Here is a 14084-nt window from a genome sequence, read left to right as displayed (position 1 = left end):
CTAGTGTCTGTCCTGTGTAATTCTGCCCTCATCATCTTCAATTCATGTGCTAATTAGTTTTTGATATATTAAGTTTAATGTTCTTCAGTTTAAGTTTTTGGACCATGGACTTTGTTTCTGTATGTTTTTTTATGTTATTAAAAATCCATATTTTTTCTGTACCTCTTTTTTGTCTGCATTTGCAAACTACAACCCCCTTTGTGACAATTTGTATTTCCCAATTATTATTCATATGGGTAAAATGATACACTGGTAAAACTCATCTGCTTATCATCCTCCTCTGTAAATATATATATAAATATATATAAATATATATATATATATATATATATATATATATATATGCATAATGTGTGGATATAAATGCATATTTTCATTTTTACTTCAAAAAAGCCAGTAGACAAAATGAATTTTGGTAATCCAAGAAGCTGTTGTATAAAGCTGCTTTTTCCTTGACATGTGTCTCCTGTTGATGGTAAGAAGAAAGACTGAAGTTAAAGTCTGATGATTCACATCATGAAGTGTGACATGCCTTTTTCCACAGAAAATTTAAAACCCACTTCAAAAATAACAGGTATTTTTGTGTCTTCTTTCTGGCTTGGTGTAAAATGGATCCATGTTGTTACAACACTGTTGTTACACATGTTATTTTTCTTTCTACTTAAATGATACAGAAAATGTATGTCAGTGTCTGGATTTGGTCTTAGTTACTTGTTGATTAATCATCCTCACAGACTAAATGCTGCTGGGGAACCATAGTGTTGCAGGCTGCAGGGTGCCCCTGCAGGGCAGCGAAGCTCCTGGTCTGTTGAGTTGCTGAAGCCTTGAGAGTGAGTGGATGTCATAAAATGCTGATTTCTAGATAAGCAATGACCGTCTTTGTGCTGTGTTGAAATGACACATTATGTAAATGAGGTCTCCTAATTTCACTCTGGCTGGTGTCATGCAGGACAAACATGAGTAATATAAATAAAATCAGCCAATGCCTGATTCAGGACAGGCAAGACTGAGTGGCACATTAGGATTTCACATTTACCAGAAAAATGACTTTTTTTCTCTTCTGCTGGTGAACCTTGATGTTTGTGTGTTTGGATGTGTTCGTGGAAAGCTTGAGTCTCAAATTGCAAGCCCTAATATGAATCAGGAAGAGCCTCTCTACTCAACAAAGATTGTTAGTTAGTTGGGATGTCCTGACCTGATTCCTAGTGTTATCTTAATCAAGGTACCAGAGTCCCTGATGAAACTCATTTCCCTGTACCTGCTGTTGGTGAGCTGTCTGGGATTTCATTAGCCATACGTCAGCAAGATATGTAACCATGTTTTGCACAAACACGGTGTGCAGGGCTTCTGTAGCTGTGTGCATTACTGTGTTGATCTAATAAATCTGTGTTTTTGCCTGTGAAAGGAAAAACTGTACTGGCTGCTGCAGCTGTCTGTCTTTGCCATGGGACTTATCCTGCCCAAACAGCTCTGAAAGATCAATCATTATATTTTAGAGCATTCAAAGCATTCAGACTAAGTTGATAACCCAGCCGCTTTAAATCATTTGTGTAGCAGGATTATGTGTAACTGGTAGAAAAATGTAACTGTGGCAGATAAAAACGTTTAGCTAGATAAACCTGAAAATCTGTTTGATATAAGAAGATCAGAAGATTCATATCACAATTCAAAGTCGCTATCCAGGTGAAGGAGGAAACCCACAGAGGTTTTGGTTCCCAAAGGAGATGGATTTCCTCCTTGTTTGTTTCAGTCGACTACAACAGTTCATCATATATTCCCTATTTTGGACAAAGGAGGAGAAGGTGACCGTTTAGAGTGTTTGCGAACGCGCCACACTTGCCACTCACAACTTCATCCCTTCCTTGAAGGAAGCCCACTCGCCTGCACCCTTTTTCCCAGAGGATTCGCCACCAAGTAAACTCGTATTGTTTTCTATTTTTGGTGTCTAGTCTGGGCAGGGTGAGGCATAGTTAAGGTGACCTAGGATCAACATTAGTTAATTCAAGGTATTAACTATTGACTGTCGACTGTTTCTACATGATCATCCAGGAGGAGTGAGTGCTGCAGGTCACTGACTGGATGCAATCTGCTGGGTTTTCTTAGAAAAACGTTTTAAACTTGAATAATAAACTGAATCAGACTGGACTGTTTGATAGTTAGGATGAATTGGAATGTATGAACCTGACCTGAAATCTGTATGATTCAATTGAATGGACTTTGTAAACTGCCTTGTGACGATGTGCTGTAAATTGGCACAATATAAATAAAACTGAAGTGAATTGAGGTCCTTACACTGGTTCCCTGTATCTTAGAGAATAGACCTTAAAATACTTCTGTTAGTTTATAAATCATTGAATGGCTTAGCTCCAAAATACAACAAAGCTTTATTGCTGTTTTATCAACCTTCCAGACCCCTTAGGTCTTCTGGGTCAAGTCCACTCTGCATCCCCAGAATCAAACCCAAACATGGAAAAGCAGCGTTCAGTTTTTATGCTCCACTAATCTGGAACAAACTTCCAGATAATTTCAAAAATGCTGAATCCTTGAGTTCTTCCAATCTAGGTTAAAAACCCATTTGTTTAGAGTTGCTTTTGATTGTTCTATTTAAACAATTAACTGACACGTCATTCATTTCAGCCTGTAATCCAACCTTTCTTTACTGTTCTTTACTTTTATCATGCCGTGGCTGTGAACTCTTTATGTTTTTGTAAAGCACTTTGAATTGTTGCTAAAATGTGCAAAGCAGATAAACTTGCCTTGCCTTAATGTTAATGCTGTGATTCCCTTTCGAGTTTATACAAATTTATACAGCAGTGCACAGAAAATCAGAAGAATTATGCGAACAATTACCACAACTGACAATGTATATGCTAAACAGCTTCAACATTTCCCTCATAATAATGCTCGTATCAACATGAGCTCCTTCACACCTGCTGTTGTGCATACAGGTACCTCTGGCAAAGGAAGGAATCTACCAGAGGGATGCAGGTTCAAAATACTAAGAGTACTGCCTTTAATGTATGCCTGTTTTTTGGAATAGAGCCAGGAAATTTTATCAGGTACTTTAATACTACATTTTCCACCGTAATTAGACATTTGTCTAACTAAAGTAAATAAGTATTTAAAAGTTTACTTATATAGCACGTTTTCACAGACCTATGTCACAAAGTCCTTTAGAAAAATGATAACCCATATATTTGGATGAAATGAGCAATATAGGAAGAATATTTGATTGATCGGTCAGCCAGTGTAGTGACTTTAAAACAGGGGTTAGAAGAGTTCCTTCGTCTGAGCGAGTCAGTCTAGCATCAGAGTTTTGGACAACCTGAAGATGCTCCTCTTTGAAACAAGTGAACCGTTTCAATAGTCCAGTCGTGTAGAGATAAAGTCAAGCCAAGATAAAGCAAGTTAATTTGGTATAGCACATTTCAGCAGCAAGACAATCTAAGTGCTTTAGATGATGAAAACAGAAGGAAACATAAATAAGTACATTGCAGTGGCATAATAAAGGAAACGAAAGTTGGACTAAATAAACCTTGGACTAAAATTCCTGATGTTTTAGTTAAAAGGGACATATCACAGTTTAAAACTTTCCTTTTCAACCTTAAATCATTCAGTTGTGGTCTATAAAAAGTGGAACTGCAATTAATTCATTGCTAATGCAGCTCCACAGGCCCCTATTTTATCCCCTGTTCTGAGGGGGGGCCATGAGGAACTCAATTTTGTGTGGCCTCTTTAATGCTGTTGAGGCATTTCACACCCAGCCCACTTTCAGGTCCCTTTAACCTGTTCGGTTAGTAGTTTTTTATTATCTAGCGCCTCAGATACAAGATTAAAATATGGCAAAAACAATTATTCAAAACACGCAGTACGGTTTTGTCCTCAAGGTCCTAAAAGTAGCATACAGCTGTCATATGTTGAGGCTTTTGTTGTGGACCAAAGTGCGGATGCAGGCGAGGAGTCGGCATGGCAAGGCAGAACGATGATTTATTCAAATGAAAACAAAGGCTAAACGCACAGGTAGGCAGGCAGGATGAAAACAGAGAGTTTAGGAGTCCAGGTCTAACAGAGCACAAGAAATAAAGGGAACTTGGCGCAGGGAAGGTGACGCAACAAACCAGCCTTGAACACAAGAACCAAACTAACTCATATACAGAACAAGAACAAAGATGGGTAATCAAGAAACAGGGAACAGGTGTGGCAAGGAGGCAGAAGGGACAGGTGGAAACAATAAACGATAAAGAGAAACATAGACCTAAGCAGAACAAAATAAAATAAAATAACCAAAACATAAGAAATCTAGAATAACCAAGAGGTAAAGGAAACAGAGGAACTGGAAGGAACAGAAGAATAACAAGAACCTAAGGCCTAAGCAAAAGGAGACCATAAAGAAACCCCGACCACAAAAGTAAACACTGATAGAACAAACTGAGAATGAAGCAGAGGAAATAAGGACTAGAATAAAAGTAAACGGTAACTAAAGCTAACCTATAAAAGGAGGGACTGGAGAATAAAAATAAATTAGAGGAAACAGAGCTAAGAGGGACAATGAACATAAAGGGGACAAAAACTGAGTAATTAACAACTAAAAGAGGAAAACTAAAGACGAGAGGAGAACACACTGGGAGGCAAAAGGAAACCAGAACTGTCAGAACACAGAAAGCAATAAACATTAATACAAACCCTCAAACAAGAAACATCTAGCAAAACAAAACACAAAACCACAAAATAAAAGTCCAAAATGTCACATCCTGACAACAGCGCTAACATAAGCAGAAGGCACGATGCTACTGCTATCAAATCAATGGCCAGGACGACATTTCAACACAAATTAATGTCTAAAATAAAGTTTGTTGTCTCTTTTGTGTTTTTTGCAGCTTACCGCTTTGCAGTGTCCGTCGTTTCCACAGACAGAAGGAACTGACCCGTTAATCAGTCTTTCAGCTTGATGCTGGCGGAAGTTGCTGAAAAACTCGTCCTTGAGGTGGGAGAAATAGGAAATTAACTACTGATGTGGGAACATTTCCATGAAAAATAAAAAACTTTACAGATTATAGAGAAAACTAAACGGACTGAAAAATATGACAGATAAATAAAAATAAACAGGATATAAAGATATGTACACAGCACCTAGATAGACTAAATTCAACTTTTCCACACTCCAGGTACACAACAAAATGTTTTAAAGGGCCAGAAAGTGGATTTTGCATAATACGTGGCTGTTAATAGTTTAATTAGAATGTCAGGCAGTGTAAGGCAGCTCTAAACAAATTAGTTTTTAACCTTGATTTAAAAGAACTCGGGGTTTCAGCATTTGTGCAGTTTTTTGGAAGTCTGTACCAGATTAGCATAACAAATGAATTCTCCTTCTACATGTTTGGTTCTGATTCTGCAGATGTGGAGTAGACTTGAACCAGATGACCTCAGTGGTCTAGAAGATTAATACAACAAAAACAAATATTAAATGTATTTTAGTGCTAAGCTGTTCAGTGATTTATTAACTATCTTGTTAGCTGTGCTATTTTTTTGTTCACAGCAATTTTACAGCATTCCCCAGTTGGGGCCCATGCTTTCCTGGAAATAATCAATGGTAATTGCCTTTCCGCCTGGACCCTGTACATATTAGTTTGTTTCTGGAATGTCCTGAACACAAACAGGTTCATCATCCTTGATTATATATATACAGATTATATATAGCTATAGGGGAGGCTTGGTGATTTTTGCAATATGCTGGTTAAGTGCCAGGGGCTGGGCAATGATTATTTTTATTTTATTTCATCTTTATTTAACCAGGTAAGGTTTCGTTGAGATAACAAATCTCTTTTACAGCGTCCTGGCCAAGACAGGCAGCAGCGAAGTTACACGTCATTCACAACATACAGCCAACACACAAAAATGTTCAATTAAAAACCTGAAAAAGAATTACAAACATCAAATTATCAGAAGCAGCACATTTTACAATATGAATAAAAAATAATCAGGTAAAACAGCTACATGCTGATGTTATAATTTCCCCATTAACTAAAAGTATTTTAAAAGATTCTAAAGAGACCAGCTCCTTCAATTTTAAATCATTTTGTAGAAGATTCCAAGCACAAGCAGCAGCAAACTGAAAACCCTTCTTACCCAGCTCAGATCGGACCTTTGGAACTGACAATAAAAACAGGCTCAGCAGAGCGAAGATGATAAGAACCAGTGCATTTCTGGGAAATATAAATTTGTAAATAACAAGGGAGCTGACCAAGTAGACCTTTATAATTAAGTAAATACATGTGCCTGCGAGATGACAAAGAGGACCAACCAACAGGATCATTAAGTACACAGTGATATATAAGAGCTCTGAGGCCAGTGATGAACCTCAGTGCTCCATGATAGGCAATATCAAGAGCTCTCAGACTCTAAACTGGTGAGTGCATGTACAGGTCATTCTCAAAATATTAGCATATTGTGATAAAGCTCATTATTTTCCATAATGTCATGATGAAAATTTAACATTCATATATTTTAGATTCATTGCACACTAACTGAAATATTTCAGGTCTTTTATTGTCTTAAAACGGATGATTTTGGCATACAGCTCATGAAAACCCAAAATTCCTATCTCACAAAATTAGCATATTTCATCCGACCAATAAAAGAAAAGTGTTTTTAATACAAAAAACGTCAACCTTCAAATAATCATGTACAGTTATGCACTCAATACTTGGTTGGGAATCCTTTGGCAGAAATGACTGCTTCAATGCGGCGTGGCATGGAGGCAATCAGCCTGTGGCACTGCTGAGGTCTTATGGAGGCCCAGGATGCTTAAATAGCGGCCTTTAGCTCATCCAGAGTGTTGGGTCTTGAGTCTCTCAACGTTCTCTTCACAATATCCCACAGATTCTCTATGGGGTTCAGGTCAGGAGAGTTGGCAGGCCAATTGAGCACAGTGATACCATGGTCAGTAAACCATTTACCAGTGGTTTTGGCACTGTGAGCAGGTGCCAGGTTGTGCTGAAAAATGAAATCTTCATCTCCATAAAGCTTTTCAGCAATGGAAGCATGAAGTGCTCCACAATCTCCTGATAGCTAGCTGCATTGACCCTGCCCTTGATAAAACACTGTGGACCAACACCAGCAGCTGACTCGGCACCCCAGACCATCACTGACTGTGGGTACTTGACACTGGACTTCTGGCATTTTGGCATTTCCTTCTCCCCAGTCTTCCTCCAGACTCTGGCACCTTGATTTCCGAATGACATGCAGAATTTGCTTTCATCCAAAAAAAGTAGTTTGGACCACTGAGCAACAGTCCAGTGCTGCTTCTCTGTAGCCCAGGTCAGGCGCTTCTGCCGCTGTTTCTGGTTCAAAAGTGGCTTGACCTGGGGAATGCGGCACCTGTAGCCCATTTCCTGCACACGCCTGTGCACGGTGGCTCTGGATGTTTTTACTCCAGACTCAGTCCACTGCTTCCACGGTCCTTAGTGAACCACCGCGCGTCAGAAGAGGGAGCAACAGAGAGCAGCTAGCCGAAATCTGGGTGCCTGACTCGGATCCGCCGTTGGCTGGATGCCGTTGGCTCCGCGGAGCTTGAGTGTCCGGTGTCCGGCTTCGGGCTGGCTTCACTGCGGTCGCCGGTAGTTGGCGTCCCGGAGGCCAATTTGTCTCCCAACGCGGGGCAGCCGTTCTTCGAACTGGGTCCTGGATAGACGGAAGTACCGCTGAAATCGACCGTCATCCAGACGCAGCTCCTGGAGTAGGTGGTGGTACTCTCCGAACTGTTCCCGTCCCTGAAGAATCTGGTGAACCCAGGGACATTGATGTCGGCGGCGTCTTTCGGCTCTCCACAGGTAAAACACCGTGATTATCCGTGAAATCCATGTCCAGCATGTTCAGTTGAAACCAGCAAGCAGCAGATGGAAGCTCCTCCTATTTGATGACGCGGCGAAGCGTTGCCGCTTGTTGCCGAATGCCAACACGGAGTTCACGCGGAATGTGAAGCGGGCAAAAGCACACAAATGAGGCGAAAAATTTGCCGAAATCGCGTTTGGTGTGAATGCACCATTAGGAAACCTAACTGGACTCCTTGATTAGTTTATTTCTTATCTCTGGTTTGGGAACACCTTGAATTAGAATAATTTAAACCCTCAACATATATTTCAGCAGTGTAACTAACTAACTAAATTGCATCTAAAACTTCACCACCAAAAGTCTCAACTAACATGTCTCTCATTAACATCTCTTGTTTTGTTTTTCAGAGACACAAAATAATACATATAAATTAATTTATATCTAGGGATGTCAAGAAGATCAACTGCAACAGGAGGTTCAAGTCAGACTGCTAATTCTAAGATGCTTCAAATATGAACAAGAGTGAAATAAAGCCACTGTCATCTATCAGTTTGGAAAATGACTCAAGTGAAGCCAAATGAGAGCCAATATCCACAAATGAAGAAAACAACAGAACAGTGGTGAACCTTCCAATGTTTAAAACCTTGCCTTGCAAAAACATTAATCTTTATGGTGCCCAAGACATTAAAAACATATTTTGTGTACTGATGAGAGAAGTTAAACCATTTTTAAGGTATGTGACATATCTGGCAAAAAATTAGCACAGCATTTGTAAAAAAGAACATCATATCAACAGTCAAACACGAGGTAGTAGTCTGGTAGTCTAGGGCTGCTTTGGTGCCATTATTAACAGAACCCTGAATTCTTGCACTTTACCAGAAAATCCCAAAGGAAAAAGGCCGATTCTCATTTTGTGAACTTAAACTCAAGGGCACTTGGCTTATGAAGCAGAATAGTGATTTGAAGCACATAAATAAGTCCACTTCTGAAAAGCTCAAAAATGAGGAAGAGCCTAGTCAATGTCTGAACTAAGATCCAATTAAGGTGCTGTGGAATGATCTTAAAAATGCTGTTCCTGCTCAAAACCCCCCTAATGTGGCTGATTTAAAACAATTATGCAAAGAAACATAGGCCTAAATTCCTCCACAGTGATGTAAAAGGCTTTTTGCCAGTTATCATGAATGCTTTATGGTAGTTGCTGCCATCAAGGGTGGAAGAACCAGTACTTGGGTTTAGGGGACAATTACACCAGTGAACACACTGGTGAAACTGGTTCCAAGGACAGTGGTCTAGTACCAACTACATCTACTGTAATTTAACTTTACCAAATGCATTGGAGTAGCGGATTATTTTCTTTACATGCTACACAGAAACTACACATACTAACTAATTCTAGACAGTATGTATAGAACCTTCACATACTAGTTGAACTGCGTTGGTTTGTCAGAGTCTCATCCTATGATTTCAATGTGATGTAGTCCTTCATACCAAAAGACAATTTGGAGGGAATAGGAAATGGACTCCTAGCTTACAATCTTGATAATCAACTGCTTCATTGAGAAAACCTGAGTTTGTCAAATTAGCCAACGGTCTCCGGCATGGTAAGGTGCAGCACAAGGACCATCAGGGAACAGCTTTGTTTTTTTTGCAAATACCCACCTCCTCAGCCTGTACCCTGCCTCCCGCCCATAGACGGCTGGAGATAGGCACCAGCTTCCCCGCGACCCACTATGGAAGAAGCGCTATAGAAAATGACTGATGACTGACTGACTTTAAATACACTTTAGAATTCTGCCACATTCAGATATATTCTTATGATACACACGATGTGGCATATTTTAGGATTTGGCAGGAACAGGAACCCAGTCACTTTGGAGGCCTCATCTCACACTCTCAATAGTGTAGCAGAACATTTACTGTAAGTGGTAAACTGCTAGAAATACCTAACACTACTGACAATCACACCATATATACCAACAAGTAAGAGATTGTTGTGTTTTTGTTTTTGACTGCCCTTGTAGCAATATCTTGGAATCCAGCTGGACACACTGTCAATTGCAGCAGGTTTCCTGCAGGTAGATCATAGTGAATCTCTACTCTGAAGCAGTAAAGGAAGTGATGCTGAGTCGCAGTATGCAGCAGCACTTTGCTTTTGTGGAGACTCTGCATGCAGTCTGGTGGAAAGACAATACTGACTGAAAGACACACTGATTTTTCAGTCAACTACAGCTGCTTTAGTGATAGAGATGTTACAGATGCTGCTCCCCTCCCACATCGGTTACTTTACCTGGAAGAAGATACTACTTAGTCTACCTACTGGACAAGACAAATCCAAACTGATTTCATTGTATGTTTTAGAAACTATAGAATATAGATATATTACGTGTCACTTCTTTTAGGCTACATGCTGGACTGGGCCATGAATGTTGAGGCTCTCTACAAGATGCCACGCAGCAACCTCTTTACTACATAGGCTCAGGTTCTTTGGCACACAGCAGTGGTAGCACACATTGTTGCAAAGACTTCACGTGATATCTAGTATCCTTTTTTATGCTGCTTTGTGTTGTGGAAACAGTCTAAAAGTTACAACACACCAGATGGCTGAACAGGCTGGTGAGAAAAGGCAGTTCTGTGCTTGGCAGATGTCAGAACCTACTAAACTCTGGTGATGAGGTACATAATAAACGGACACCCACAACAGACATTGGTAGACACTATGCTGTACAATATTAGGAGGTAGTTGAAAATGGTAGGTTAAACATTGTGATGACAATATCAGTTGCAATAAAATTGTCCACGTATACAGTCCAGACTCCTTACAACAATATGAAATAGCTCCTTAATTTAGCACCAATTGGAAGCTTCAAAGCAGCTGCTTGCTTAACGTTGTTAGAGTCACAGTAATTTCACGTTGTTTGACAAATCGTTTCTATTTTTTCTGCATTGACAAGTAGGTAAAGCCTCATGAAGCTTTCTTTCAAAAGAATCATCCCTTCAAACCTTCTGTCTAACTAAGAACAAGGACACCTGGTGGTCAACTAAAGGAATAGCAACCTTTCAAAATGGCTGGCACACTTATACTGGCAGTTTAAATCCAATTTCAAAATATGTTCAGAAAAGATTGTGTGGTGGCGTAGATGCACAGATTTTAAATTTAAACTGCTTAAACACCTTCATATCCTGGGCTCATTTTAACAACTTGCATACACACAGCAACTAGACAGCACTTCAGAGGACAGTCTTCATTTAATGAGAAATACTGTATTATTTGTTGGCTGTTAGTGTTAATTTCATTAAGATCCCTTACAGATATAACAGCATAGGCATTAGGAAGCCTGAAAGTCTTCTGTTGAAAAGGTTGGCACTGTCAGGTCTTCAAAACCAAATAAAGAATGGTCAATAGGAGATTTATAAATAATAAAACAAAAAAGCAATAATTTTGACTTTAACTATATAGGTAGCCAATGAAGAGAAACCAAAAAACAGCTCTCACTGGAACGTTTTGACCTTCTCCAGTACATTGAATTTGTATCCTTTATGGTATCTGGTGGAACTAAGGTCCTAAATAATATATTTATTTTAGATATTATGACAGTAATAACACAAAACAGCCAAAAGAAAGACTCACCAGCAGCATCACTGCATCGCCTATAATGTCCTTTCAACATGTAATATGTCTTCTCAATAGTAGTTTCAAACCGCCTGGAAAGCATGTTCAAAGAAAATCTAATGGTTGTTAACATCACTGTTACAGCTAAATTTTCTCTCTCTGAATCCTAAAGTGACGAAACAGCTGCTAATTCTAGCGCCTTTCCACAGAGGCAGAGGAGGTACGGATATTATAGTTGAAGGCATTGCAGTAACGATGGGATAAGATGGGCACATGCATGATGAAAATGCTTTCCTCTATATTGTCAAGCTGTGTGGCAGTGAAAAGGAAATAATCACGGTATACAATGATATTGATGCTCTGTGATGTTTGCTGCTTGATGCAGCATTATCTTGACACATAATGCTCACCTCATTCATGTGGGTAGGGCCCCAATGGGCACAAATATCAACTGTAAAATACGCCTATCGCACACGATATTTTTTAGCAAAAACATCAGCTTTATCTACACAATGTTAGTGAAAACAGTAATTGCTGCAGGATCAGTGCTGCTCTCACTGCAGCCTCGGCTCCGGGGTATTAATGTTGATTGTAGAAAAGCAGCTGGAGAAGGCAGAGGGATCATTCTTGCAGGTGGAGCCATTACCTCTTCAGGCAGAAATGTCACACTGACAGGTGGAATCTTGTTGACTGTAAGTCATCCTGCAGTAAGAAAAATATCCTATGTGAGGTGAAACATCTTTTCCACAGTCAGACAAGGCATCACAATGACAGAGAAAGCCACCGCATGGGAAGAGCTGCCATCTGCATTGCATTGATCTGTCTCAGTTTAGGTTCAAATTTTAAAGCAGGGTTATGTATATTCATGTCTGTTTCTAAATGACTTGTTTCTACCTAGAAAATACCTACCTGTAATTCCTTTCTACACATGTTGCAGCAGAACAGAATTACACCATTTTACCAGACACATTAACTCTGTAGACAACAACACCAAGTTCACAATACGCTGCCCTTTTTGGACTGTGTGGTGCTCTTGGAAACCGTTGAAAGCATTGAGGTTTACAGGAAACCAACCCACTCAGATCAATACCTTCTGTTTGACTCTCATCACCTACTGGAATGCAAACCTTCTGTCATCAGAACTCTACACCATCGAGCCGAACACATCCCCTTGAAGAAAGAAGGGAAGGAAAGAACAGAACCACATAAAAAAAACTCTCCATACCTGTGGATATCCTTACTGGGCTTTTGTCAGGGCAGCGAGGAAATCCAGACTATTGAACAAAACCCCTTAACAGAACAAGGAAAAGAACAAACCCAAATACGTTGTCATCCGCGACATTGCTGGAGCATCTGAGAAACTGAGAAGGATGTTTTCCAAACACAGCATGCCTGTGCATTTCAGACCTAACTGAACTCTCGGACGGAGGTTGTTTTATCCTAAGAACAAAATACTCAAACACAAACTGAACAGTGTGGTGTATGCAGTTCAGTGCTGCGAGGAATGCTCAGAACCTTCATACTGGAGAAACTAAACAGCCTGTCCACAGACGCATCGCTCAACCCAGGAGCCAGCTCCTTAGGATCCAACTCAGCTGTGCACCTACACCTCAAGGATAAGGGGCACTATTTGAAAGACCGAAAAGTTTGAACTTCGCAAAGAGAAGATAGAAACTGACTGATGCCCAGCCAGTTTCAAATCAATTCACGCCTTTTTGCATGTGACTAAAACATCTCTCAGTATTCCAGACTAACAATGGCACTAACAGTCCCCTGTTGTTAAGGGAGTCTAATCTGCAGCGAAATTTAGATGTGCTGTTTTAGAAGTGAAACAGCTTAAAAGCTTGGAACTTCTCCCTCACTAGCTTTGAATTGAAAAAGTCCGAATGAAGAGCGAAACATCTTCAACTACAAGAACTAAAGTCGAATAGCTTTGTTTTTAACATTTTTTTTTTTGTATTTATCATGTCCTGGATGACTGAGAATCTTCAGCAACAGAATGATTTGATCTAAACCAGGGGTGCCCAAGTCCAGTCCTCAAGAGGTACTATCCTGCAACTTTTGGACACATCTCTTATGCACTGCATCTGAATCCAATGAATGGCTCGTTAACAGGCCTCTGCAGAGCTGAATGACATGCTGATGAGGGAATTCAGCCTTTTGATTCAGCTGTGTTGGAGAACGAATGCAGAAGTAAATTTAAAGGTTTAAATGTTAGGGTTTTTCTAAGTCTGACAATGAAATAATTATTGCTGCCAATAATTCACCCGATGGCCTAATAACAATAATGAAATACTCATTTAAATTATTTTAGTATTTAAGTACCCTTTAAGTGGTAAAATCCCCAAAATATAGTTAATGTATGACATAATACTGGTCCTTCTCAAAATATTAGCATATTGTGATAAAGTTCATTATTTTCCATAATGTCATGATGAAAATTTAACATTCATGTATTTTAGATTCATTGCACACTAACTGAAATATTTCAGGTCTTTTATTGTCTTAATACGGATGATTTTGGCATACAGCTCATGAAAACCCAAAATTCCTATCTCACAAAATTAGCATATCATTAAAAGGGTCTCTAAACGAGCTATGAACCTAATCATCTGAATCAACGAGTTAACTCTAAACACCTGCA

At 39.5% G+C, this 14084-nt stretch overlaps 1 long non-coding RNA gene across 1 annotated transcript; it reads right to left on the bottom strand.

The window, feature by feature from the left end:
- Positions 1-10389: 10389 nt before the first annotated feature.
- On the bottom strand, positions 10390-13460 carry LOC124858396. The gene is made up of 3 exons (XR_007035824.1): positions 12758-13460; positions 12531-12610; positions 10390-12142 (listed from the first exon to the last, which is right to left on the bottom strand). It is a non-coding gene; the product is annotated as an uncharacterized LOC124858396 (long non-coding RNA).
- Positions 13461-14084: the final 624 nt, after the last annotated feature.

The sequence above is a fragment of the Girardinichthys multiradiatus genome, chromosome 21 (assembly GCF_021462225.1).
Source record: "Girardinichthys multiradiatus isolate DD_20200921_A chromosome 21, DD_fGirMul_XY1, whole genome shotgun sequence".
NCBI classification, from domain to species: Eukaryota; Metazoa; Chordata; class Actinopteri; order Cyprinodontiformes; family Goodeidae; genus Girardinichthys; species Girardinichthys multiradiatus.
The sequence above is the reverse complement of the archived record's forward strand: the minus strand, read 5'-3'. Positions and strand labels throughout refer to the sequence as shown.